The 27,671-nt window shown below is 35.2% G+C and overlaps 1 long non-coding RNA gene across 1 annotated transcript; it reads left to right on the top strand.

Annotated features, from left to right (window-relative positions):
• Window positions 1–2,602: 2,602 nt before the first annotated feature.
• Window positions 2,603–27,292, top strand: LOC149224936 (uncharacterized). Its single transcript, XR_016249113.1, has 2 exons — window positions 2,603–2,763; window positions 27,227–27,292. It is a non-coding gene; the product is annotated as an uncharacterized LOC149224936 (long non-coding RNA).
• The last annotated feature ends 379 nt before the right edge of the window (window positions 27,293–27,671 follow it).

Genomic DNA, 27,671 nt, shown 5'->3' with positions numbered 1-27,671 from the left:
GAATAGATACACAGGTTGACACTTCAAATTCGATAGAGGGAAAGAGAATAATGGCAAGGAAAATGAGGACAATGGCAAGAGTTACAACAAAAAGGATTTTCAGAGCTGACTCTATACCATATCAGGCCAAGAGTAACTTCATGAATGAGATTGTGTATCGGTATGAAAAGATCAATGATAAATACATTGAAGGAAAACTTTTGGAATTCAAATTGTAGTATTTCTTCATCTTCCTTACTTTTGTATTTACAATATTTACATAATTTCCATAATCCTAAAGATTAAGTGCCAACAATGAAACACCTTTACAGATCTGTAAAACCCTAGCGATTGATAAACCAGTGCCCATAGATGGTTAGCTTATGATGGTCCATCAAAAAATTATATAGTTATGATAAATATAAATAAAGTAGCAGGAGCATATAATTAGTCTACTAACCCAAAACCACTCATGTGTAAAAATATCTTCGTTTTCCATAGATGGTAAGAGAGTTCATTACCTTCGTAATTTTTATATGCATAGTGTGAACTCTAAATGGCAAATCTTTTATCATTCTCCATTTTCCAATGAGATGTGGAATTTATATTACGAATTGTGGTGCTTTTATAAAATATATGGTTAAAGTATTTTCTTTGGTTGGAAAATATTCACACTATATTAATATGGAAATATACAAATAGTACATGTATATGCAAAAAAATCTTTGGGGTCTTCGCCCATCACCCATCGCAGCTCTTTTTTTGAGGGGAACTAGAGAACCTTTCTATAGTTTGCAGATCAAGTCTTGTGCCATGCATCAACAAAACATTGTTCAAACTTAACATTACAAAATCCAAAACCGATACTTTGTGGTGGGACTGAGCCACCCATAGACAAATCTTGAAAACCCATATTCTGTGGTGGAGCTCAACATTGTTCAAACTTAACATTACAAAATCCAAAACCCATATTTTGTGGTGGGACTGAGCCACCCATAGACAAATCTTGAAAACCCATATTCTGTGGTGGAGCTGAGCCACTCATAGACAAATCTTGAAGAGAAGACAAAATATCAAAATAGTCATTGCTGGAAGAAACTTAGGAGTGGTTAGAGTGAAAAAAAGTAATTAGGTTTATTTTTTAATTTAATTTTAAATTTTTAATCAAATATATAATTTATTATTTTTAATGTATTTTAAATATATAATCAACACAAAAATTCTAAAAAAAGGTAAAATTCTATTTATACAAATTTATAATTTTAACCAAATTAAAAACATAAAACTATCCCAAAAAAATTGATGTGAATATATAATTTGATTATTGACGTGAATATATATTTGGATTATATACACGTAGTGAGAGCTCTTCAGGGTGGTCTTGAATGATTATCTGTTATGTGAATTTATGTTAACTAGTTATTTTAATTATTTAAATGTTTTGATTCAGGTTATTATAATATTTTAATAATTAAATAATAATTATTTGACTGCGTTAAATTATATTAAAAGAATTAAAATAAAATGAAATATAAAATTAATAATGTGAAAACAGTTTTATTAAGTTAAAATCAAATAAAAGTAATAAAAAATTTAAAATAAAAATATTTTAGTGGTCTAGATCCATGGTATAAGAACTTAATTAATAATGTGAAAACAGTTTTATTAAGTCAAAATCAAATAAAAGTAATAAATAAAATAAAAATAAAATTATTTTCGTGGTATAGATCCATGATATAAGAACTTATGGTATTGACCCATGGTAGTTATGTGGAATATAGTTTATTTATAAAAAAAATTAAAAAGAGTCTAGATTTATCTTAAACCTTGGATTTAAGAAAAATCTAGAAATCAAATCTCTTAATCTAAAAGATTGGCTCGAAACTCTAATAATGTGATTAATCCAAAATACATTATAACATAAATCTCACATTAATAACATATTTATTCTACATTTAAGTAATTAAATGTAAACACATAATTATACATTACTTAAACATAAATATATAATTATACGTTTATGTCACTATAGCGAGAGTTATTCGTCTTTATTAATATTCCATTATATCATCTATTGAAATGTGAACTTATTTGAACTCGTTATTAGTCCCTGCCATCTGGCAATGGCCAGGGACTATAGGAATCGAAAAGATGGTATTTAACATTAATTTCACCTGCTTACCATTACAAATGACAAGCGACTATTATGAATAACCAAACTTTTATTGAAAAATTAATTTGATAGTCTTATTTAGCCTCTTCCCGAGGCAGGAGGGGCTAAAACATAGGTTATATTCTTTTTTCCATTGGCATTTGGAATTTTTGCGTAGCAGAGTAAACTAATGCTACGCATTAGTTTAAAACATTAAGTGTTATACTGAATTAAATTAAACCTACTATAGCAACTGAATTGAATTAATTCAAAGCTCAAAAGTTTCACAGCAAGGTCGACAAAGTCAGACACTTGGCATGTCCCTGCGAAGGCTTCTGTCTAGTGCGCTTGTCGCCTGCCAGGTACCACGGCTTTAATCTAGGTGCCATTCCATAAACTGGAACAGTTGTCCCTTTTGCCAGATTGCATAAGAGAGTTTTACATAAGCCAAAGTCCTTGAGTCTTCGGAGTCCCTGAGTCTTCTGCATAATAGTAGAGTCCAATCCCTTGCTAATACTTTGATGAAGCACTCCAATGTTTGGCTGTAATCCTGTGGGCTGTTGGAGCAATTGAGGCCACCAGCGCGTCTACTGACCTGCATTATGAAAGCATACATATCGAAAGTTAAACAGGTAAACAACACACTCAGAAGAACACTCTTAAATATATCTACTGTAAAATGTTTTTAATGTGCAACATCATGCAACCGATAAATTTTATTGCCAAAAAGAGAAAAATCGCACTGTGGGGAAAACCGTACCAGGAGTTGTAATTGTTGCGGCCAAACAAGCACATGAATCACCAGGGCGTGATTGAGGCTGTAACGAATGACTATCCAATTGCTAAGAGAAAATTCTGTGTTGTTTACTTGAACTCTTCTTTGTCGAAATCTTAGTGGCCGGCACTAAATTGAATTTAGCTGCGCTGCATAGCTTGTCACAGATTGTAAAGGCTTGCCTACTTAACAAATTTATGAAAACAATTTAAATGCATCGCAAATGTTTATGAAAACAATTTAAATGCATGTCAAAGAAAAAATGGTTGTGGTGCCAATTTGTTTGATTAAGAAATAGAAAAATTGCAAAGAATTTCTCGACTAAAAACAAAAATTAATGGGAAAATTTTTATGTCCATATCTGATAAATTTGGAAAAGAAAAAATAAATGCATCTTCCTTTTTCTCTAGAAATAAAGAAATTTGGGGACTGAGACGCCGCAATTGTCTATGAAAACAATTTAAATGCATGCCAAACAGAAAATAGTTGTGGTAGAAATGAATTAGATAGAAAAATATAATATTTTCAGACAAATTTTTTTTGAACTTTTTTTCGAGAGTCTCTAAATTGCAAGGAAAAAATTAATAGAATTTTTTTTATATGCAGTTTTTCAAAACTTCGAGAAACAATATTGAGCTCTTCTTGGTGGCTTTTGGCAATGGAGGAAAACCTGGAAATCAATGCCAAGGAGCCTTGCGGTGGATACCCATCCATCTTCGTGTCAGCCATGTCACAACTCCTCTGCATAAGACAAAGGCAAAAACTCCGTTAGAAGTAAGAAAAAAAATGTATGGGAAAATAGGTTTGTGGTAAAATATGTATAAAGCTAGATGTCGGTCAGGCTGGGCGTGAAGGTATACATGTTTAGCACCTGCCTGAGCCATGCTGGTGTAGGTGCTGCACTACGAAAGACCTGGTCCGAAAACTGTCGCTTGCTATGCTTTAAAGATTAAGACTGCAAGAGAAAGTGGAGTGTGGAGATCAGACAGCATGTGCATGCGAGAAACCCTTGGCGGTGTGGCCGCAAGGAATTTTAACATGGGGATATCATAACTCGGCTGCCCATGCTAGTGCAGTGACAGCGCCAAGGAAGAGCTGGGGCGGAAACCCTGGCTTGTTGTGGTTTGGAATGCGACGCTGTGGAAGAAGTGCAATTTCGGGATACGAAAAACCCTTCCTACGAAAAACCCTTGGTGGTGTGGCCGGAAGGCCTTTTAACAAGGAAAATCCTTGAGTCGGCCGCGTATAGGCAAAATCGATGGTTAGTCTGGCTAGACCAAAATCCCGACCGTCGGTAGGAGGGGTTGGTCTGCTCCCACTGAGCAACATTGCAAATGGCTAGAGGCAGTGGGGGGGGGGGCACTGGGCAGGCTGAGGTCAAGCGTCTGTCTGGCGTGAGGACCATCGGATGTGGCTGCGAACAGGTGGACGGCGGGAACGCAGGGAGGATCAGGTGGAGACATGAGAGACATGCACATCGGGTTCTGGAAAATTGCGACGGCCTATTGAAATATCGTGTGTTTAATTAGTATTCGCAGTCTGGGGAAAACCATACCAGGAGCTGTAATCGTTGCGGCCAAACAAGCACATGAATCACCAGGGCGTGATTGACGCTGCAAGGAATGACTATTCAATTACTGAGCAAAAATTCTGTGTTGTTTACTTGAACTCTTCTTCGTCGAAATCTTAGTGGCCGACACTGAAATTGAATTTAGCCAAGCCACACAGCTTGTCACAGATTGTAAAGGCTTTCCTACTTAACAAATTTCACTCCGATTCTCCACCCTTCATATCCAACCGACTTGCAAATGGATAGAAATCCACCAGAACTAACGATGATTGCAGGAAAATCCTTCTCGGCTGTAACGTTTGGTGTTTTATGGAAAAAATTATTGGTAGGTAACTCCCGGCTCTAAAAATATATCGAGGGCGGATAGGAACATGCTAAAAATATATCGAGGGCGGATAGGAACATGCTATGCTTGGCAGCAGCGATGGCGGGTGCAACTGTGGAAACCCTGGACACCTTTACTTTCATTTGGTCATCTGCCATGGCCGCAGGATAGAAACGACTCCCTGTGGTGGTGAATGGAGTAGTCTTTAACGCGACTTTTTGAAAGCTTTTCTGGCGATTTTTTCCGGTGAAAATCCGGCAGTAATTTATTGGAATCCAAGTTTGATAGCTAATTTCTGCACAATGAAAGCGTCCCAGGGGTTTTTCAGGGTGCTGAATCCGAATATGCAGTTAAAAAACCATTTTAACTGCAACAAATCATGATTTCATCTCAATTTCTTCCGCCGGATTCCGTCAGCGGAATCTCAAAAAGTCGCATTATAGACAACTCCGTGGTGAATATGCGAAGTGCAGTGTGGTGGTGAAACCTTACTTGTCGCCATGATCATTAGTTTACCATTCCACTTGTTGCGGGCCCCATTTTACTTGTCGCCATGATCACCATGCATAGTGCCATTTGTGTGACCCACCTACATGTATGACACATGTCCCATCCTCTTATTCTGTAGTGTATACAGAAATGTTTGCTTGACGTGGAAGAAGAAATGAATGAGCACCGCTAATAACCAACTAAATGCCTTGGGTTTTTTCTCGCAGCGTATTCTGGAAATTTAAATGTTTGTCGTAAGATATTAGATATTCGAGGCTTTATAAATGAATTCGAAGGTCTATTCAAGAAACATAAATAAGTTTTACATCTCACTCTAAACTTACAAGATTTTCATGTTTAAACTCGCTTCTATTTATGTTGTATCTAGAATATTATCAAAGCATATAGAGGTAAGGACGCTTCGAAAGGCGAAAAGGGTTCTATTTCATTTCAAATTCTATCCATATTATTTTTTGGTCTCCTTCCATGCTTCACAAGCAACGGCTAGCCACTCCATTTACTAGCTTCACGAATCACTTTTCATTACCTAAACGAGCAAGACCAGCCTTCCAGCGTGCGTCTTGGGTAGCCGTAAGCATATATTTATATATGTATTTTCACATACTCTTTGCCAACCAGCCCTACCTTTTCTTCCTAACTGTATCATGGCCAGGAGTGCCAGCCATATTTGTTGATTCCATAGATGAGATGACATGGTTCGCTTTGCATTGGTTATCAGAATAGGAGCTATTTTCTTAACCAACCCCTAAAAAATGAATGTACAGAATATGTTCCTCATACATGTAAGCGGACCCCAGATGAGCACAGAAAAACACCTTTTTATAGCTCCCTCCACGATTATCGGGAAATCACATCACAAAGTAAGTAAGGTCATATACGTAGAGGGATCTCGGTCATACGTCGTATATTGATCCATTGATTTAGGAGACAAAGTGGTTTGCCAGTCTATGGCTAGTTCGAACCCCAAGTAATACTTTCATAGCCCACCCCGAATATCTACCTATTGAAGAGCATACATATGTAAGTTCGTTGGGGGAAAGCCAAATGTCCTCCATTCCAGCAGGCTGCCAAGACGTAAGTCGAGAAGCGAAAGCATGCTCGTTAGCAATGGCCCACAATCGAGAAATACTACTGACATATGGGGTGAAAGTAAGCCATTCGTGAAGGTAAGGTCAGGCAATGCCTAGTTGGTACAGTCCATATTTCATTCTGAAGCAGATCACGTTGGGCCCAAACATCACGGTTGGCAGTGTTCATGGTATCCCTCTCTTTTTCTAACAACTATTGCAACAACTACAAAAACAACAACATAAATAACAGCTGGAAGGAAACATCAACTTATCCAGAAACTGTTTTTCTGCAATTTAACAACAGAATTAAAATTGCATTCTCAGGTTGAACTTAATGCAGGGACTTGCTGCCTCGCAGCTTCCCTTGTTTTAAATAGAACTTATATGAACTAGTTATTTTTACATGTTCTCACTTTGACTATTTTAATAACTAAATAATAATATATTCGAACTTGCACAAATAACAATCAAATGCCAACTCTTGGTTTAGGGTTATAAACCAAAAATCTATAAATAACTCAAACAGAACAACTCCTGAGATTATCTTAGTATGTTATTCTGAACCAGGGAGGTTTTTGGGTTGTTATTATTGTTATTAACATTTATGACCTAATGGTACATGGTTTTGCTATTTTTGCATGCACCCATCTTAATCTACAAGCAACGCTACCATTGTTATACTAGAATGAATAGTTTTTAGTTGGTTAAATGTAATTTGGGATTTCCTTCATGATGTCTGTTTATATGAACTAGTTATTTTAACTATTTACATGTTTTGACTTTCACCATTATAGTATTTTAATAACTAAATAATAAGCTATTCGAACCTGGACAACTAACAACCCAATGGCAGCTCTTGGGTTAGGGTTATAAAACAAAAATCTATAATTAACTCCAACAGAACAACACCCGAGTTTATCTTGGTTTGCAATGGATCACAACAGACTTCATTTAGTTCGTAATGTTTATCTACGCATAGCGAGAGCTCTTGGATGGTGAAGGGAGATACTAAGGACTATGAGGTGGCTATTGACGCTGAAAGAGAGCAGGCGGGAATTGGGTGAAAGTGTTTGTGGATATGGTTGGAGAATTCCAAGGGTTTTCACCATCTGACAGCATTATAGGCTAACTAGTAACAAAAATAAGGAGTATGTTGCACCAGGCTAGATATGCTTGCAAATCTACAATGTATCTGAAACTACAATGCTTTTAACAATAATTATAATATATTGAAATGTAAAAGCTATCGAGATAATGCTATTCAAAAAACAGAGAGATCAACAAGAAAACTAGTTAGCGCCCTCAGTTAAAAACCATTCAACCAGAACTAGCTCCTTCACATTAGAGCCAAGGAGTTCTATCGGAGGATGCACTGGATATGGTCTTTAATTCATGCTTTTGCAATTGGAAGTGGAGTTTCTAAAACTCCTTGCGGTAGTCAGGGAAGCTTTGGACTGTCGCTGCCATGCATATTGCAACCTGCTCCAGTGCCTTGTCGAGAAGGCTCTTGATCAACCAGTATAAAAACAAAGTTTGTTTGTACTGAGTCACTCTGTTGAGGGTGTGCCTAGGATTCATTGTGGTGTTTATTCCACATCAATTTCCATGTTGCCAATTTGTTTATTTAATTGTGCTTCCCTTTAAATTTATATAAAATATAAGTAATATTATCATGAATCAACATGTATCCATATTAACTCTCGATCTACCAAGCACATGGAGGAATCAAATATCTTGAGGTGCAAATATTTCCTTAATTTTTGCACTCAAAAATAGGTTTGTATCTTGGAATATTTGCCCCTTCTCAGTGCTTGGTAAATCGGGAGTTAAATGGATCTATGATGATTTATAGACCACTAGAAGAAGTTTCTATGTATGAGTGAATGGAAGTGCATTCATTGGTTATGATGGACAAATATAATAATCAATTAGTGATTTGGCTTGGGTCTTGTTGATGAGTGAAATGATTTGGCCTGAGTGCCCTTGCATAATTTTAAGGCGTATTATATACTTACAAGGCCCTTTTACAAAGCCAACGCACATCGTACAACTTTTTGTTGGTTCTAATAGTACGTTGTAAAGTTGGATAAGAATGTATTGGGAAATATTGTATAATAGTAAGGCATTCCAAAGTGTTGGGAAGAAATTTAATGAAGTGTTTCAACAACATAAGAGTTCTCAATTTGGTTTTCTTATAGAAGTGGTACCATTGATATGAACTTATGGATTGGTGAGAGTCCTTGGTTCATGGATGTGCCTATAAGGATGCCTTAACTTGGGGTGACTTGATACATAATATGTAGATAATAGTACCTTAATAGTAGGGCTTGAATTATAAGTTGCAAAAATGGACATTCTTTGCTTCATGGGTGTGATGGAAACAATGCCTCAATGTGGGGTGCAACAACATAGTATGTAGATAGTAGTACCTTGATAGTTGGGCGTGGATTGTATGTAGGAAAAATACTTGGCATGAGGTCTAATTTAGGGACATGAAAGGAGAACCTTTTATTTCATTAAAGCAATACAAATGACCATTAAATAAATGTTAAATACATGATGCCATTAAACACCATGGGAATATAAGCCAATTGTGCAGAGCTAAGGGTTGCAAGACTTTGTGGATAGATTAATGGATTGCACTGTAGGTCCATATTACTTGGAGCGAATTGCAAGTCACCTTAGAATATTAAAAACATAAGGAAAAATCCACTACATTATATAAATAGGATGTCTATAAAGTCCAAAATCCATCAACTCAAGCTTGGTATCGCACAAGGGTGTTTAAGAGTTCTGTGGTTTGTGTTATGTTTTGGGGTTGACATGATGGATATTTAGATTCTAGTGTGAGTGAATTGAGGAGAGTTAAGAGTTGCAAGAGGAAAACCTTTTTACTTTAGTGATTGGATTATGCAAGTTTGTAGGGTAGTGGGAAAAAGAAAAATTTCCCTAAAATAAGCATACATCTATTATAGAGTAATAAAGTTGTTTATAGGAGGGAACACTCCATCGTTATATATGTTTTGATTTTTACCCTATTTAAACCTCATAACCCTAAAACCAATTATTAAGCCCTAGAAATTGAGTTATTACATTCTATTGTTGTATTTGCTACAATATTTTATTGTACCATTTCATTAACTAGGGCCAAAATCCATGTGGATCACCTCATTTATGGTAGCTGATATTTTTCCTAGATTCCTCTTGTCAAGAGGTGTTGGATTGATCTAAACATCATCTCATTCCGACAAGTATTTATGGAGATATGAATTTATTTGTATTTACTTGACAAATAGTCAAGGTCTCCCAACAATTAAATGTGTGGCACACATGCCCAGTGAATCATATAAATACAAGGTAGGTTCATTCATTTTCTCATCATCTCATCTCACTCATTCTTCTCTCTCTCTCCTTAGTTTTGGTTTATACAAGGATCAACGCACACATGGGAAGAAGGAGGACACATTATGGCAAGGAGGATGCTGAAAGGAGGATGCAGAAGTCGTTGAAGATCTCTTTGACCTGCGTTAAACAAACCTTGACTCATCAAGGGTGTGGTTTTGGTGTGGCTGCCTCTCTTATGCAGGCCACAGATTTTGGCACAAAAATCGAGGCAATCCGTCCACAGGTTTGACCAGCGTTGACTGCTATAGTTTTGGACAGGAGATTGACTTCTATCAACAACAGTTTGACTCTATTTTTGGAGTTGTTCAATGGTTGTTTCTTCAGGCTGTTCGAGGGTTAGTTAACCATAAATTGACCAAGAATATTGAAGGTCAATTTCAACTCGTTTGACCAAGTTTGACTTTGTTGATCTAGAGTTTGTTGCTATTGATATAAAATTACAAAATTCTAATTTTCTACTATTTCTCTTTGTTGAACTATTGAAGATAAAAGAAGATTTGATCAAGGGGTTTCCCCATATTGGGGTTTGTCCCTAGCTAGCCACCACATCTTGTGTCTCTTTTCTTGGCTTTTTTTCTGTTGATCATTTAATGTTCTATCTACACTTTACTTAATGTATATGTGATTTCTAATATGTGGCTAATAAGAAGAAAAGAAGTAAACTGCTCTAAGCATAGAACATACCATAATTTAACATGGTATTGGAGCTGAGGTGAAGACAAAGCCCAAGCAAGAGCACGAGCAAGAGAAATTATCGAAGAGAAGGTTGGCAAGGCTATCCTAAAAACCTCATGGGGTCCTCAAAACTCTTCCCCGCCAAAGACAAGCTCCGTGAGAAGTTTGACTATCATAGATGGAAGATGTCTCTCGATATGACTTGAGAATATCAGGAAGTGATGGACCGTGTGAGAGGCAATATTGTTGCACCTCCATCAAATGCATCCACTGCTGCCAAAAGAAAGTGGTCCAAGGGAGAATTCAAAGCAAGGAAGATCATCTGGGACTCTATCGACGAGTCCCTGGTGGCCTATGTTTCTGAGCTGACAACCTCTAAGGAGATCTACGATAGACTCGTGAGTTTATTTAAAGTTAATGATGTAAATCAAGCTCAGTTCCTTAGAAATAAGCTTAAGGAAATTAAGAGGGGCAAAGATGAGAGTATGCAAGCATATTTCTTAAGGATCGCCGAGATTAAGAATGATCTCCTATCTATTGGGGAAGTAGTTCCTAGCAGGGAAATGACTATCACAACTCTTAGAGGACTGTCACTTGAATGGTATATTTTCAAGACTACTCTTATCAACAATAATTTCATCCCATGATTTGAGGAATTGATGGTTAGATGTATTCAACAAGTGACAAGGATGGAAGAGCAAGAAATGCCTCCACCTAAAGGCCATCCCTCTGCCTTTTCTTCTCATGCTAAAAGAAGAAACAATTCTAGGGCTAAATCCAAAGGAAACGTTGGACCAAAGGGTGGAAGAAAAGGTCGATGTTACAATTGCAACAAAATGGGCCAGTATGCGAGGGAGTGCACTGATAAAAGGGACTCACACCATGAGGATGACCAAAATCACTCTCAAGGCAATCAAAGGAATAGCATGTCCAATGGCAGAGGTAAAAGATGTCGAAAATCAAGGAAGAGGACAACCCTTCAAGAAGGCAAGAAACTCTAGGTATAAATCTAATGTTGTTAACAATAAGCATGATGAATATTGTCTACCAGTGGCCCTCTCTACTACTGCTCCCCTGGACTCGCTGGGAAATTGGTGTATTGATAGTGGTGCCTCAAGGCACTTCACTGGTTAAAAAGGAGCTCTCTTAAATTTGATAGAAAAGGTGACCAACCTGGAAATTGTTCTTGGGGAAAACACAAAATATCTCATAAAAGGCGTAGGGAATGTCACTCTTCAATTGAATCAAGGTAATACAATTCATTTGCAAGAATTCCTATATGTACCTGATCTCAAAAAGAACTTGGTGTCCATTTTGGCAATGGAGGACAAAGGCTACAAGCTAACCTTCATTGATGGCAAGGTACGTGTATGGAAAAATAATTTTAAGGAAGCTTTCACTCTTGGGTTTCGAGTCGATTCATTATATCAGGTCGGAGGAAGTCCACTAGGTGTCATGTCTTGTGACACATCACTTTAGTCCAAACTTTGGCATCAGAGGTTTTCTCACCTTCATTATAAAGTTCTACCAAATGCAAGACACATGGTGATAGGGATGCCCAAGTTCCAAGTAGAGCAAGAAGGTGTATGCCCTAGATATGCCGAAGGGAAGCTCAAAAGGGGACCATTCCCCTCAAGCCAAAGTAGAACCTCCAATATATTGCAGTTGGTTCACTTAGACATATCTAGTATGATGCCTATGAACTCTTCGAGAGGATATTTATATTACCTCACTTTTACAGATGATTATTCTCGCAAGACCTGGATATACTTCTTGAAAAATAAGGATGAAGTGTTCACTTGGTTTCGTCGCTTCAAAGCCTTGATCGAGAATCAAACCGAAAAGAAGACCAAGATCTTAAGGACTGATAATGGGACTGAGTATGAATCCAATGATTTCCATGACTTTTGCAAAGAGGCTAGAATTAAGAGGAATACTACAACACCATATACTCCTGAGAAGAATGGTGTGGTGGAAAGGAAGAATCGTACGATTGTGGATGTTGTCCATGCTATGCTTCATGATTAATTACTTTCAAAGTTTTTATGGGCTGAAGCAGCGAATACCGCCATATATGTGGCAAAACCGATGCCCTCATCAATCATTGGGTTTCAAGACTCCCGAAGAGATGTTCACTGGTAAGAAACCTGACATATCTCATTTTAGAATTTTTGGAAGTCTGGTATATTTTCATGTGCCGAAGGAGAAGAATAAATTGGGTGCATCTGGAAAGAAAGGAATCTTCGTGGGCTATAGAAAAAATGCTAAGGGATATAGAATCTATGTGGTTGGTCAAAGGGAAATCGAGATTAGCCATGATGTCACCTTTGATGAATATATGGCTCTTAGCAATGTTGACAATTTTCCTACTCAAAGGGGATCCAAAGAAGCTAACACCAAGAAATCAAAGGAAAAGGAAGATGACATGATGCCTGATGTGGAAGAACCTATGGATCCTATTGATCCCCCTCTACAAGAGCCTTCGTCTTCTAGGAAGAGGCCTTCATGGCTTAGGGGGACACTTGATGATGTTGAAGGGAAAGTTGCACCTAGGGGAACCTTCTGGGAAAGTAAGAAGCTGACCAGGTATAAGGGATACTTGACCATCATGAGCACGGTCATCCAAAATGAGCCTTCGTCATTCATAGAAGTTGTCAAGAATCAAGTATGGAAGGATGATATGACTGAGGAACATGAGTCCATCATGAAAAATGATGTCTGGGATGTGGTCCCTAGACCCCACGACAAAGCAGTTGTCACTTCAAAATGGCTTTACAAGATAAATCATGCAATTAATGGAAGTACGGAAAAGTATAAGGCTCATTTTGTTGCTCATGGCTTCTCTTAAAAGGAAGGTATAGACTATGATGAGATATTTGCACCTATTAATTGATATACCACCATCCGCTCAATCATAGCCCTTGCTGCTTCGCAAGGATGGAACCTACATCAGATGGATGTCAAGACTGCGTTCTTGCATGGTTCGATCAAAGAGGAGGTCTCTGTGGATCAACCCAAACGATTTAAGATTCATGATCGAGAATCTCATGTGTGCAAGTTGATTAAGGCCCTTTATGGACTGAAGCAAGCACCCCAAGCATGGTATGATAGGATCGATAGCTACTTGATGAAGCTAGGATTCACTACGAGTGAAGTCGACCCTAACCTTTACTTTAAGGTTGAATATGAAAATCCTCTCATATTGGTGCTGTACGTTGATGACCTCTTTCTAATAGGTGCAGACCCTCTCATTCACAATTGTAAGAGGGAGTTGGCTTCTTAATTTGAGATGAAGGACCTAGGACTCATGCATTATTTCCTAGGACTAGAAGTCTGGTAGAAGCCAAGGGAGATTTTCCTATCTCAAGGAAAATATGTGGTGAAGATATTGGAGAGATTTGGTATGGTGGACTACAAGTCCGTGACTACCCCGATGGAGCTTGACTTCAAGAAGTTAAGCGGTAGTGCTGCCAGACCCGTTTTACGAAATGCTACTAAGTATCGTCAACTCATCGAAGCATTGATGTTCTTGGTGAACTCTCATCTAGATATATGTTTTGCGGTCAACACGTTGAGTCAAGATATGGTTGAGCCTCACCACTCACATTGGATTAGTGCCAAGAATCTGTTGAGATGTCTTCATGGCACAATCACTCATGGGTTGAGATACACTACCAAAGATGTGAGACTACATGGATATACTGATGCTGATTGGGTAGGGAGTGTGGTGGACCGAAAGAGAACTTATAGGTGCTATTTCTCTTTGGGATCTGCCTCGATATCCTGGATGAGTAGGAAGTAGAAGTCAGTGGCTTTAAGCACCGCCAAGCCAGAGTATATTACTACTAGTATGGCCTCTTGTGAGGTGGTCTGGTTGTGAAATATCTTCAATGAGCTGTTTGGATTTACATTGGATACCACCATGTCCTGTGTGACAACTAGAGCGGGATTCATTTATGAGAGAATCTCGTATTGCATGATTTCTCCAAGCATATTGATATCAGGTACCACTATATTCGAGATATGGTGTAGCGGGGAGAAATAAGGCTCCAACATATCAGTACAGATGAACAGGTCGCCGACATTTTGACGAAGCCCCTGGGAAAGGTCAAATTCTTGACTTTCTTAAAACAACCTGGTGTCTTTTAGAGACCCTCTTATGAGGGTCAAGTATGATGTATTGAGCTTTAGGAACTCCAGGGGGGTGTGGGGTACTTCTTAGAGCGACATGCGACCACAGGGTGACTCAGCATCCTCTGGTGCACTATGTACAAGGTGAAAGGTTCAACCTTCCCGTGTGACACCCCGTGGCAACCGTAGGATAGGACAATTAGTTCTCCTGTGGGCCAAGATGATTATTTCTCTATGGTGACTATAGGATAGGATGATTAGTTCTCCTGTGGGCCAAGATGATTAGTTCTCCGTGGAAACTGTGGAACAGGATGACTAGTTCTCTTGTTGAGGCATCCTATCCATGCAGTCTGGGACTCATGGTAAGTACCTCTCATCTTATCAATGAGTAGGGAAATGGGGTTAGGGACCATAGTAGTACTATCAATGGACACATCGTTGTATCTTCCATAATCCCTATGCTAGGGTGACCTCCATTGATCTGGGATCAATGATACTGATCTGGGATTAGTGAGAGTGGTATGACACACTCTGAGACTGACTTCAAGTTAGTGGAGGATGGTATGATACATCCTTGATCATTTCTTCTTCTTCATAGTTCGAGCAAAGTAGAACAGAGCAGGGACAAGTAGTGTAGGGCAGTGCATTTGATGGCTGGGATAGTAGCGATGGTCAGATGGATTGCAGATGGAGTTCTCCCTAGTTGAGAGGGAGTGTTAAAATTGGAAACTAGGGCCAAAATCCATGTTGTTCACCTCATTTATGGTAGCTAATATTTTTCCTAGATTCCTCTTGTTGAGAGGTGTAGGATTGATCTAAAGATCATCTGATTCCAACAAGTATTTATGGAGATATGAATTTATTTGTATTTACTTGAAAAATTGTCAAGGTCGGCCAATAGTTAAATGTGTGGCACACATGCCGAGTGAATCATATAAATATAAGAGAGATTGATTCATTTTCTCATCATCTCATCTCACTCATTCTTCTTTCTCTCTCCTTAGCTTTGGGTTATACAAGGAGAAGTTCACACGTGGGAAGAAGGAGGATGCGTTACAGCAAGGAGGACACTAAAAGGAAGACGCATAAGTTGTTGAAGGTCTCTTTGACATATGTTGACCAAGCGTTCACTCATCAAGGTTGTAATTTTAGTGTGGCTACCTCTCCTAGGCAGGCCGCAGATTTTGGCACAAAAATCGAGGCAATTTGTCCACAAGTTTGACCAGCGTTGACTACCCTAGTTTTGTGCAGTAGGTTGACTTTAGTCAACAACAATTTGACTGTGTTTTTGGGGCTATTAAAGGGTTGTTTCTTCAGGCTGTTCAAGGGCTAGTTAACCGGAAATTGACCAAGCATATTGGAGGTCAATTTCAACTTGTTTGACCAAGTTTGACTTCGCTGATCTAGTGTTTGCTACTACTAATATAAAATTAGAGAATTCTAATTTTGTACTATTTCTCTCTGCTGAACTATTAAATATAAAAGAAGATTTGATCAAAGGGTTTCCCTGCATTGGGGTTTGTCCCTGGCTAGCCACCACATCTTGTGTCTCTTGTCTTGGCTTGTTTTCTATTGATCATTTAATGTTCTATCTACACTTTACTTAATGTATATGTGATTGCTAATATATGGCTAATAAGAAGAAAATAAGTAAATTTCTATAAGCATAGAACATACCATAATTTAACATTTAAGGGTTGGATTATGCGAGTTTGTTGGGTAGTGGGAAAAAGAAAAATTTCCTCAGAATAAGCGTACATCTATTATAGAGTAATATAGTTGTTTATAAAAGGGAACACTCCATCCTTATATATGTTGTAATTTTTACCCTATTTAAACCTCATAACCCTAAAACCAATTATTAAGCCCTAGATATTGAGTTATTACATTTCTATTGTTGTATTTTCTACAATCTTTTATTGTACCATTTCATTATAATTGTATCCTTTGTACTATACACCAACACACAGAAAGAATACCTAGTCATAGGATCATAAAAACTTGTCTTATACATTGTATTGATTGTAAAAGGAGGGTTTCGAGTGGAGTTGGACTATAATTGTTGGTTCTTGTCATTTCTAAGGCACAAGGTTCAATATTTGGTATCATAACATATGAACCTAGGGTTTTTCTACTTCAAACAAGGTATCTTGGAATTTTCACTATAAAATTATTTCTAAGATGGTGAAATTGAGGGGAGTTCTAAGGGAACATCTAGCTAAAATTTCATATTTCGTTTCCCTATACTTTCAGCGATATATGTTGTGGAAGTTAGGGTTTGTGATTGGTCCTAAAATATGTTTCAAAATGAGTTTTCTTGAAATTTTCACTATAAGTTTATTTCCAAGATGTTTCAATACATGAATTTTTGTGAATATTGAGAAAACATTTCAAAGCACATTCAATTCTAGATTCTTGTTTCACTATACTTTTGGAAATATAACCTATTAAAGTTAGGGCTTGTGAATGGTCCTAAAATTAGTTTGAAATGAGTGAACTATGAAATTTTGCTACAACTAATTTTGTATAAAGAATTAGATTGTGCAATTTTGAATATATTGAGAAAACATCTCAAGGTATGTATGAAAAAAAAAATCCATATTCCAGTTCACTGTAGTTTTGGAGTTATACCTTGTATAATTTGGGGTTTGTAAATGTTCCTAAAATCAATTTCAAAAAAATAATAATGGAAATTTCACTATAATTATTTTTTTGGACATTTTAGAGTGTGAAAATTTCATAGATTTGAGGATACATACTAAAGTGACTTGGGTAAAAATTTCAAAATTAGATATAAAAAATTGGATATATAGAACATTATACAAATTTATCCTTGGGAAGAGGTAAAAAATCAACAAGTTTTGGGAAATTTACCATAAATTTCACTTGGCACATCAAATTTTGGTGATATCTATGGAATTGTAGATAAGATATACTAGACTACTATAGGACAAAATTTCAGATTCATAACGGATCAATCTCAAATATATATCAAGGAAAAAGGTCAATGACCTATATAGTCTCCAAATTAAGGTTTTAAAAGTACACAACTTACAAATGAGATAAATTTGGATTAGAAGACCTATTTTTTGAATGATTGAAATTTGTGATAGAGAACAATATTTTTATTAGTTTCCCACATGGCTCCAAAGAATGGTCCAAAAGCTAATACGTCAATTAAACCTTTTGAATGATCATTCATGACTCACTAAGAAACAAAATACTTCGAATATAGTCTATCCACATTGGAAAGTTAAGTAACATAAATAAATGACAATACTATGAGGGTTGAACTATCATTGGTGAAAAAATAAATTGGGAATATGCAACCAAAGGCTAAGGATAATAAGAAAAAAAATACAAAATTCCATGACTGAAAATAAGAAACAAATTTTAAAAGTACAATCTATGTTATTACATAATCTCCTTAAAAGGGGTATGAAGATCCAAGGAAATCATGAACATAAGGAGAAGCATGGTTTTCAGACTATATTACACACGGGTAGTGCTTCATCACAATTGGAGAGCAAAAATATTGAATCACAAAACCATGGTCATGACTTTTCAATCCCATATCCATATCATTAGGATCTCAATTTAGGACGAAGGAACTACTAAATTCTAAAGATTGATACGAGGAAGTTTGACTGTAATGATCCTACAACACAAATATTCTAGATGAAGGAATACTTAGATCTAAACTAAGTGGTAGCCTTGCAAAAGATAAATATTGCAATTATATTTTTAGAACAAGATCATCATGCATGGTATCAATAGTTTTGTAAAAGGAAAAAAATATTTTATTGTATCTTAGCCCATTTTTACACAGGAATTGATAGCACACTATGGGGATATTAAGACCAATACATTCTTTAGTCAATTGGTAAATCTTGGACAAAAATGTCTAGTTATAGAACACATTGAATAATTTCAAAATTTGAATCTCATGGTAAAGAAAATTTTAGAGGATAATTTTGTAGACCTATTTACAAGAAATTTAAATGAAATAATCCAACATGAGGTGCGACTCTTTGAACCTAAATCCATAGAGAATGCTTTCAATCCAACAAGGAAATTTGAAAGTAAAAATATGGCTACTAGATAGTTGGTCACTAATAACTATAGAGAATCATGCTCCCTCTCCTAAACCAACAAGGTTGACACCATAGAAAATGGATGAAAGAAGATAAAAGACACTATGTTTCAAATGTGGAAATAAGTACAGTAAGGGGTAGAAATGTGCTAAGAAAAAATTATTCCACATAATATATGAGGATGACTAAAATCAAGAAATGGAATTGTCACAAGATCTAAAACTAGAAGAGACTATTCCAATGATATATTATCATGCATTAGCTAGCATCGATACTCAACAAACCCTCAAGATAGAAGGATACACCAAAAGTGAAATGGTAATAATGTTGATTGATTTAGGTAGTACTCGTAACTTTGTCAATAACAAATTCACAAAAATTCTTTATTGCTACGTATTTCCAACACCAGAGACACAAGTAACCATTGCAGATGGAGGTACCATAAATTATTCAAAGAAGTTCCATAATATGAAGCTAAATATTGAGTATTATTATTCGATAATCCAATTATTGAAATCCGATTGGGAGGTGTTGATGTTGTATTACAGGTCCAATAGTTACAATCATTGTGAATAGGGTCCTTTAGGTTTCAATATATTGTCCTGAGATTTTCTTCATAAAGAAAGGAAATTGGGCTTAGAGGTATCGAGGGTAATACTTGTAAAGTGATAACATCTAATAGTATGAATTTTTTTCTAAAAAAGGGATACCATGGTGTAATTGTATAATTGTGTTCATTAGATATCCAAGAATATATATCCTCTACTCAAATGGATCTCCAAAAAGTTATCAACAATCATTTTAAGGTATTTATACAAATTCATATGGGTCTTACATTTTCTCGAGATCATGACCATGATATTCATTTGCAAAGTAGGAGTGTACCACCTAACATTAGGCCTTACAGGCATCCATATGCATAAAAGAGTGAAATTAAGCATATGGCTCAACAAATGTTGGAGGCTAGCATCATTCAACCTAGCAAGAGTGCTTTGTCTTTGCTAGTGGTAAGGTTTATGAAAAAGGATGGTTCATGGAATATGTGTCTAGGCTATAGAGAACTCAACAAAATTAAAACGAAATATAAGTTTCCTTTTCATGTCATTGATGAATTATTTGATGAATCACATGAAGAAATTTTCTTCACCAAGTTGGATCTTCATTCTAGATATCATCAAATTAGAATGAGGCAAGAAGACATTCTCAAAATAGTCTTTAGAACATATGAAGGTCATTATAAGTTTTTTGTTATGCCATTTGGTCTCACTAATGCACCTTCGACATTTCAAAACATGGATAATTTATTTTTCAAACCCTTCCTTAGAAACTTTATGTTAGTAATTTTTAATGACACGCTAATCTATAAAAAAAATTGGTTAGACAATGTGCAACGTGTTAATAGGGTCTCCTCACTATTGGAAGAGAAACAACTATATGCCAAGCCTTTTGAGTGTGCTTTGGGGTTCAATAAGTTGAATATTGGGTCATATTGTATGCCATGAAGGTATCAAAGTGGAACCTAACAAAATCAAGATCAAATGGACAATTCACAAAACCTTGAAGAAACTAAGAGGATTCTTAGGATTGATAGAATATTATCAAAATTCTTCAAGAATTATGGTCAAATAGTAGCACCTCGAACAAAATTGTTGAAGAAGGAAGCATTTTCTTGAACTAAAAAAGTGACCAATTTTTTTTTAAATAAATAATTCTATATGGAAAACTCACATACTAGCTACATCTCACTTCACAATTTTTTTTTGTTGTGAACCCTGATGCATGCATGTGCCATTAGTAAAGTTTTGATGCAAGAAAAAAGACCCTTTATCTTTGAAAATAGAGAACTTAAAGGAAAGAAATTAATCTAAGTCATCTATGAAAAAGAAAAATTAGTCATACTACATGCAATGAAGAGATGGTGTCCGTACTTAGAAAAATGCTTAAGATGATAATCTGAAGTACTTATCTTTAAGATAAACATTATGGACATCTTCTTTACTTTTCTCGAAGCCTTAACATTGTGAGCCCATGTAGTGCCTTGGCTAGCAATATTGCTGGCTCCTTTTATTTTTGCATTCCAATTTGAAATTGCTAACGTTTTCTTTTTACGATTCAAATTGACATTAGATATATGTAATCTATTAAGGTTATAAATATTAACGTTATAGACTGCTTGACTATGTAATTGCCACACTTCCTTGAGAAATGGAACGGCAACCTATGTGTGAGAGTGCTCCCTCTGGGTTTTCAATGGCTTTCGATATGTTAGGTAGGGAAGTTTACCGGCGCTCAATGGAAGAGCTTCCTCGAATAACTTTGATCCAGCTTCATGATGACCCTCAAAGATATCCGTTGTTCTTTTCGATGTTGCTATGTTTGCGGAATCAATGCCGCAAAAAACCTCACGACCATGCAAGGCTGGTGCTGGCTTTCTGGTTATTGTTGCACAATTCCGATTTTGTTCCTAATGTTGTGGAGTTCTTGGCCACCTGCCCCATCTTCATGTTCCAAAAGGCGCTCAGGGAATCTCTGCAAGTTATTGCTTACGTTTTTTCTTCAACTTTATCTTCTGAAGCTGTAAGTGGTGTCGAGTTGCCTCAGTTCACAGTGTTGAATTCCTTTTTCGCTTGGGATTCTCCTCACATCGACTTCATTAAGCGGGATCCGTCCAAGTTATGGGAGTATTTGAACATCATCAGACTATCCTAGGGTTCTTGGTGTGATCATGATATTATCAATATGGTCTATGGGAAATTGAAATTGGAAAGAAAGTGTTGTTTGTTTTGAATTATAAGTGGGGTAATTTAAGAGAAAGTAGAGAGACCCATTTTTCCATGGCATTTTGAAAATGGAACAACTCTAAAATCATGGTGAACTCCTTTTTTGATGACATTTCAAATTAATTCTTACCTTTACAATACAATATTATAACTATGAAAGAAGATATTTGGATTGTTACTGTTTTTATTCACATTTATGCATATTTTGTCCATGGGTTATGCTCAACAAGATATTATACTGAAACTGCAACAGGTGAATTGGACTTATGTTACCTATACATGTAATCTATGGATTCATTCGTGAAATCTATGTATACGTTACCAATCTTGCACGAACATCGCATGTTAACATTTTTTTTCTTGTATTCTCGATAAATAAATTTAGATTTACAATGTTATAAATGTTTTGCTCTCAGTGGATTATCTTGTTGGGTCGCTATATAGATTTCTGTCAAATACAGGTGTAAATTCACCACTCTGGATGTAGACATAAAAAAATTCATGTGCAAACCGATTCATGTTAGTGTATGTTGTAATTTGTTTTCGGTTAGATTTCTACTTGGGATGTCAAATTCTTTGGAGAAATGTTACAAAATCTATCACGGGCTAGCAGAACAATTTTGATTGCAGTAAGGTCATTATTTCTAAACCGTAGTAAATATTTACGGCTTTAATCTAATTTCGATCGAATTTCTAAATTTGCATTTATATGTCAATATTGTTTTTAGCCTGAACATTTCATAATCAGGGAATATTGCATAAGCAGGGAATAACTTGATATATAGAAGTGTAATTATTTTTTTGCTTATTCTTATTATAATTCCAAAATATTTCTAGAATTGTTGAATTGAGGCTTCTGTGATCCATAACAGTTTTAAGAAGGGTTTCTGCTGTAGGAAACATTTGTCGACGAGTTTCTAACCAACCAGTGTGTTCATAGTAGGACAAGTTGAAGAGTCAGATCATGGCTGCATATTAAATAGGGAGAGCAGATCTTCCAAACAGATAGGTGTGACCATCAAGGGCAAAAATGCCACTGGATTTCTGGATTATCATCTAATTTAATTTTTAATTTATATTTCCAAAATCTACAATCCAGTTAAAGATGGCACTGGCTTCCTGGATCATCATCTAACTTAATTTGTAATTTCCTTTTAGCTGTCCTGCTAAAGCTTTTCTTTCCTTTCCACTCTAAGATCAATCTGATAAATAACCACCAAAAGTTGGTGAACCATCAAAACTGCTACTGGTATTCACGTTTCATTTGCCAATGAGGATGACATTTTGAACAAACAAGATTTGTCCCAGTCTTGATTTCTTTAAATTTTTAGGTTTTACAAAATTGCCTCATACTTCAAATATGTTAACATTTTAACGAGACGTAAGCATTTCGGGTGAAATGAACATCGATGATTATCGGTAAAACGAAAACATATGCGAGTAGAATGAATGGGAAACGGCCTGAAACTTCTTCAACCCAGAAAAATTGGAGCTCGGTTGACAGTCGCGTTGAAAAGGACATTAATAATTCACTGGATGATGTTAGGGCTCGAAACAAAAGGGACGATCTTTTAACTCTCAGCCAGGAGGACTTGGTTTGGCGGTTAGAAACAGGTGGAGTAGAGCGTAAATTCGAAGTGTTAGGCTTTGCATCCTTCCCAGACATAACTTGTTACTGTTGGAATAGGGCATAATTTCGAAATATTAGATTTTAAGTGATTGTTGTTGAAATAATCAAAGCCACGGACAGGACCAAATAGGATTTAATGGTAAGAAGAATATTAGTTAAAGGAAGATAAATCCGATGGGAGAGGTCAAGGTGGTTGCAGGAGAAGATGTAGGGATGAATCAGATAAAGAGAGGAGAATTGGTAGATTTGTGATCGACCAGCTTTTCAGTAGGCTTGATAGAGAGAGTGTTTCGTAGATTTGTGGTTTCTATTTTTTTTATAATAATAAAATTTAATTAAATCAGTATAGAGGGATAAAATGTTTTGATATTAAAATTTATTTTGGATTGTAAAATTAATATATATATATATATATAATTATATATATAACTAACTTACTAAAAATTTTATATATATATATATATATATATATATATAACTAGTTAAAAAATTTTAGATTATATTTGCAAAATGACAAAATATAAAAGTTGTCTAATGAGATTTTTTGAAGTTTGAGGTGAATTTTTTTTGGCAAGAATCAGTTAGAAAAAATTGAGGTGAAATATTGATTTTTGTTATTGCATATATGGATTCAGCACCTTGAAAAATCCCTAGGGCACTTAGGTTGTGTAAATTTTACTCATGGAACTTGTGATTTGGATGAATTCTTGGTTGGAAAAGTCTTCAAAAGTGCATAAAGACAAAATATAAAATAGGAAGCCTATTTTGAAATCTTTTATAATGTTTAAACCATAATATTTTATTTATTTATAATACATGTACATATATGCATAAATGACATTGCAATATTTTACTTAATATAGTCATTAAAATATTTTATTTACGGACATTTTTATGTTAACAATTAAATAAATTATGTATCTTCATTTTATTAGGAAGTAAGTGAATTATTTTATTTTTAATACTTCATCAAAATATTTCCATCTATATATATATATATATATAAAAAGTCCATATTGAAATATATTAAATAACCTCAATAATTAAATAGTGTATTTAAGTATAAGTTTTTCTTTTATTTAAATTACTTTGTCTTTCATTTAATATAGATTTAATATCCTTACCTATGGTTTGGATAGTAGAAGTTTGTCATGTATCCTTCATATTAGGTTATAATATCAACTGTCACATCTCGTTCTCCTTCATATTAGGTTATAATATCAACTATCACATCTCATTAGTTTTAGGTTGTGATATTGAATACAAGCATAGCAAGAGTGGGATTATTTATGTTTTGTAATGTCTTTAATTAAAACTAATTAAATATGTATAAACATTTCTATTAATTCTTTTTTTTATTTACACATGTCAACTCCACATTGAACATGGATGGAATCACACAATGCCTTTTTTTATTTACACTTGTCAACTCCACATTGAACATGGATGGAATCACACAATGCATCATATTGGGCTGTAAAATGCACCTTTCCGCAGAAAAATAATTAATTTAATTAATTATAAAAAAAAATTATGAATAAAATTAAATATATATATATATATATAACATTAAAATATATTTAAATTAGTTTAGGTTATCTTAATCACATATCTACCAAGTGGGAGAGGATGGTTCATGGAATATGTGTCTAGATTATAGACAACTCAACAAAATGACAATCAAAGATAAGTTTCCTATTCATGTTATTGATGAATTATTTGTTGAATCGCATGAAGCGATTTTCTTCACTAAGTTGGATCTTCATTATAGATATAATCAAATTAGAAAGAGACAAGAAGACATTCCCAAAACAGTCTTTAGAACATATGAAGGTCATTATAATTTTTTGTTATACCATGTAGAATCCATAATGCACCTTCAACATTTCAAAGCTTGGATAATTCAATCTTCAAACCCTTAGAAACTTTATGTTAGTATTTTTTTGGTGATATACTAATCTACAAAAAATATTGGGTAGAGCATGTAGAACATATTAACATGGTATTAACACTATTGGAAGAGAAACAACTATATAGAAAGACTTCCAAGTGTGTATTTTGGGTTCAAGAAGTGGAATATTGGCTCATACTGTATCCCATGAGGGTACCAAAGTGGACCCTAACAAAATCAAATTAATGATCAAATGGCTAATCCACAAGACCTTGAAGAAACTCAAAAGTATTCCTAGGATTCACAAGATATTACCGCAAGTTTTTCAAAATTATGCACAAATAGTAGCACCTCTAATAAAATCCTTAAGGAAGGAAGAAATTGCTTAAAGTAAATAAGTGGCCAAATTGTGTTAAAAAATTAAAAAAGATATGTGAAAAATTCTCATACAAGTCACAATTGACTTCAATTTCTTTTTTTTTTATATTGTGGAGTGTGATGCCTCAAACCATGCCATTGATAAATTTTTAATGCAAGAAGAAAGACCATTGTTCTTAGAAAGTATAGAACTTTAAGGAAAGAAATGAAAAATAAATGTTAGTCATACTACATGCAATGAAGAGATGTTGTCCATAACTAATTAGGAGATGCTTCAAAGTAAAAAGAGATCATGATAGTTGGAATTAATTATTGCAATAAATAATATCTTCAGAAGAGAAATAAAAAATGGTTACAAATATACTAGGTTATGAATTTGAAATTATTTAGAAAACGGGGAAAATCAATATTGTGGTAGATGCACTCTCACGGATCAAGGAAGTTAGATGACGACATTTACTATGTGTTATTTTGATTTCACAATTTGATTGAGTGGAAGAAGCAAGGATAAAATGGATGCAAGATGATAAGGTATGTAAGATCATCCAAAACCTAGAGGACGACCTCAATGCAATAGCAAACTTTGTGTGGAAAATAAAGTTACTGACTTAATGAGAAATGTAACCTCAAAACTAGAACTCTAGCCAAAAACCCCCAAAAAAACAAGAAAAAAAACCAAAAAACTGAAGAGACCTAGACACCTATTGCCACTTATTTACTCATTGACTTGTTGCTTTGTGTTTCAACACTTTCCTATAGCTTAACTCAACTGGACCCTAAGAATGTCTCAAGTAAGGCATGACATTTAGGTAGGAAAAGGTAGGCAGGCTTAGGCCAAACAGATTCAGATTGACTCAAGTAAGTTAGGACACTACACTAAAGTGTTGATGTTGGAACAACAATTTTTTTTTTGCCTAGGGTATAAAAATGGAAATAAAAACCAATTTTTTTCAGAAAACATGAAAAAACACCGTGAAACAAAATGTGTTGATGCAACTTGATGTTGCATCAACACTGTTTTAGGGGGTTAAAATATCATCTTTTTTAACAATAGCATTAAAAACTAAAATATTTATGCAATAAACATGAAAAAACACCCCGAAATAAACTAATGTTGATGTTGGCATCAACTTTTTTTTCTTTCTAAATTTCCATCATTTTTCAGCAATGGTATTAAAAATAAAATATCATGAATCAAAAAATCATTATAGGGTGAAAAAGTGAAGTTGGGTTACACTTTTGTGAGAAACGCCCTTGAAAAATTCACAATCTCAGTTTTTTTTTTTGTTAGTTGAATTTCCTAAATTTATTCAGTCGAACAATTATACAACTGTTCGGCCAAACTTTTGGCCATTTAATGTAACACTAATCGTTAAACAATTTTTTTGCCGAAGTTGAAAAAGTTAACAAAAAAACAGTTCACCTGAACAAATAATTCGGCCCAATAAATGGTTCGTGCAAACTATTTTTTCAACCGAGCTATTGTGTTCGGCTGAATTATTTATTCTTCTTAAAAAAATGTTTATATATATGATGGGCTAGATTTTTCATCGTTGTTAATTTTTGTCTATTGTGTGCTGAGCTGAGCCAAATGTTGTTACTGCTCTCGCTCGACATTGTTACTGCTCAGTGTTGTGATTGTGGTTAGTTGAGTTGAGCGTTGTTACTACTTTGTGTTGTGATTGTGGTTAGTTTGAGCCGAGTGTTGTTACTGCTTTGTGTTGTGATTGTGGTTGGTTTGAGTGGAGCTGAAGCTGAGCACTATGTGCGATTCGTTGTTTATTTAAATTTTTTCGTAATTTAAATTTATTTTTACAGGTATTTTTTAATTTGAATTTTTTGTAATGTTTTTTTTTTGCAGTGTGGCACCAGAGGAACTTTGGTTGGTTACACTCATCACTAGCAGTTTTCTCAGCCTCCTCGTACAGCCTCCTGTTCTGGACTAGGTAAGTCACACAAGGTTCTCTTGTTCATAATTAGAAAATAATTATAATGTTCATGCCTGCACAGTAAGTGAGATAATTTTTTTTTACAAATTCATCAGTATTACTTACTCCTTTTCTAAGAAAAATAAGTAATTCGCACCCCTCCTCCCGAACCACTTCATGAAGAATATTGTGGAAGATTTTGTAGCAGAGTTTCATATAGTCTGGAAGGCTTTCTATCAACGAGAGGTCCCATCTAAAGAGCCAACATAACAATTAGTATGATACACAGGCTGATACACAATGTCAATGCAGATGGTAATGATAATTGCAATAACATCCTACCTACTCACAACCTCAGTGAATAGCTTCAATTCATCA

Source organism: Pinus tabuliformis, chromosome Q, assembly GCF_031772625.1.
Source record: "Pinus tabuliformis cultivar Carrire ecotype Pingquan chromosome Q, CPIR1, whole genome shotgun sequence".
Taxonomy (NCBI): Eukaryota; Viridiplantae; Streptophyta; class Pinopsida; order Pinales; family Pinaceae; genus Pinus; species Pinus tabuliformis.
This window is presented reverse-complemented; position numbering and strand designations above follow the sequence as displayed.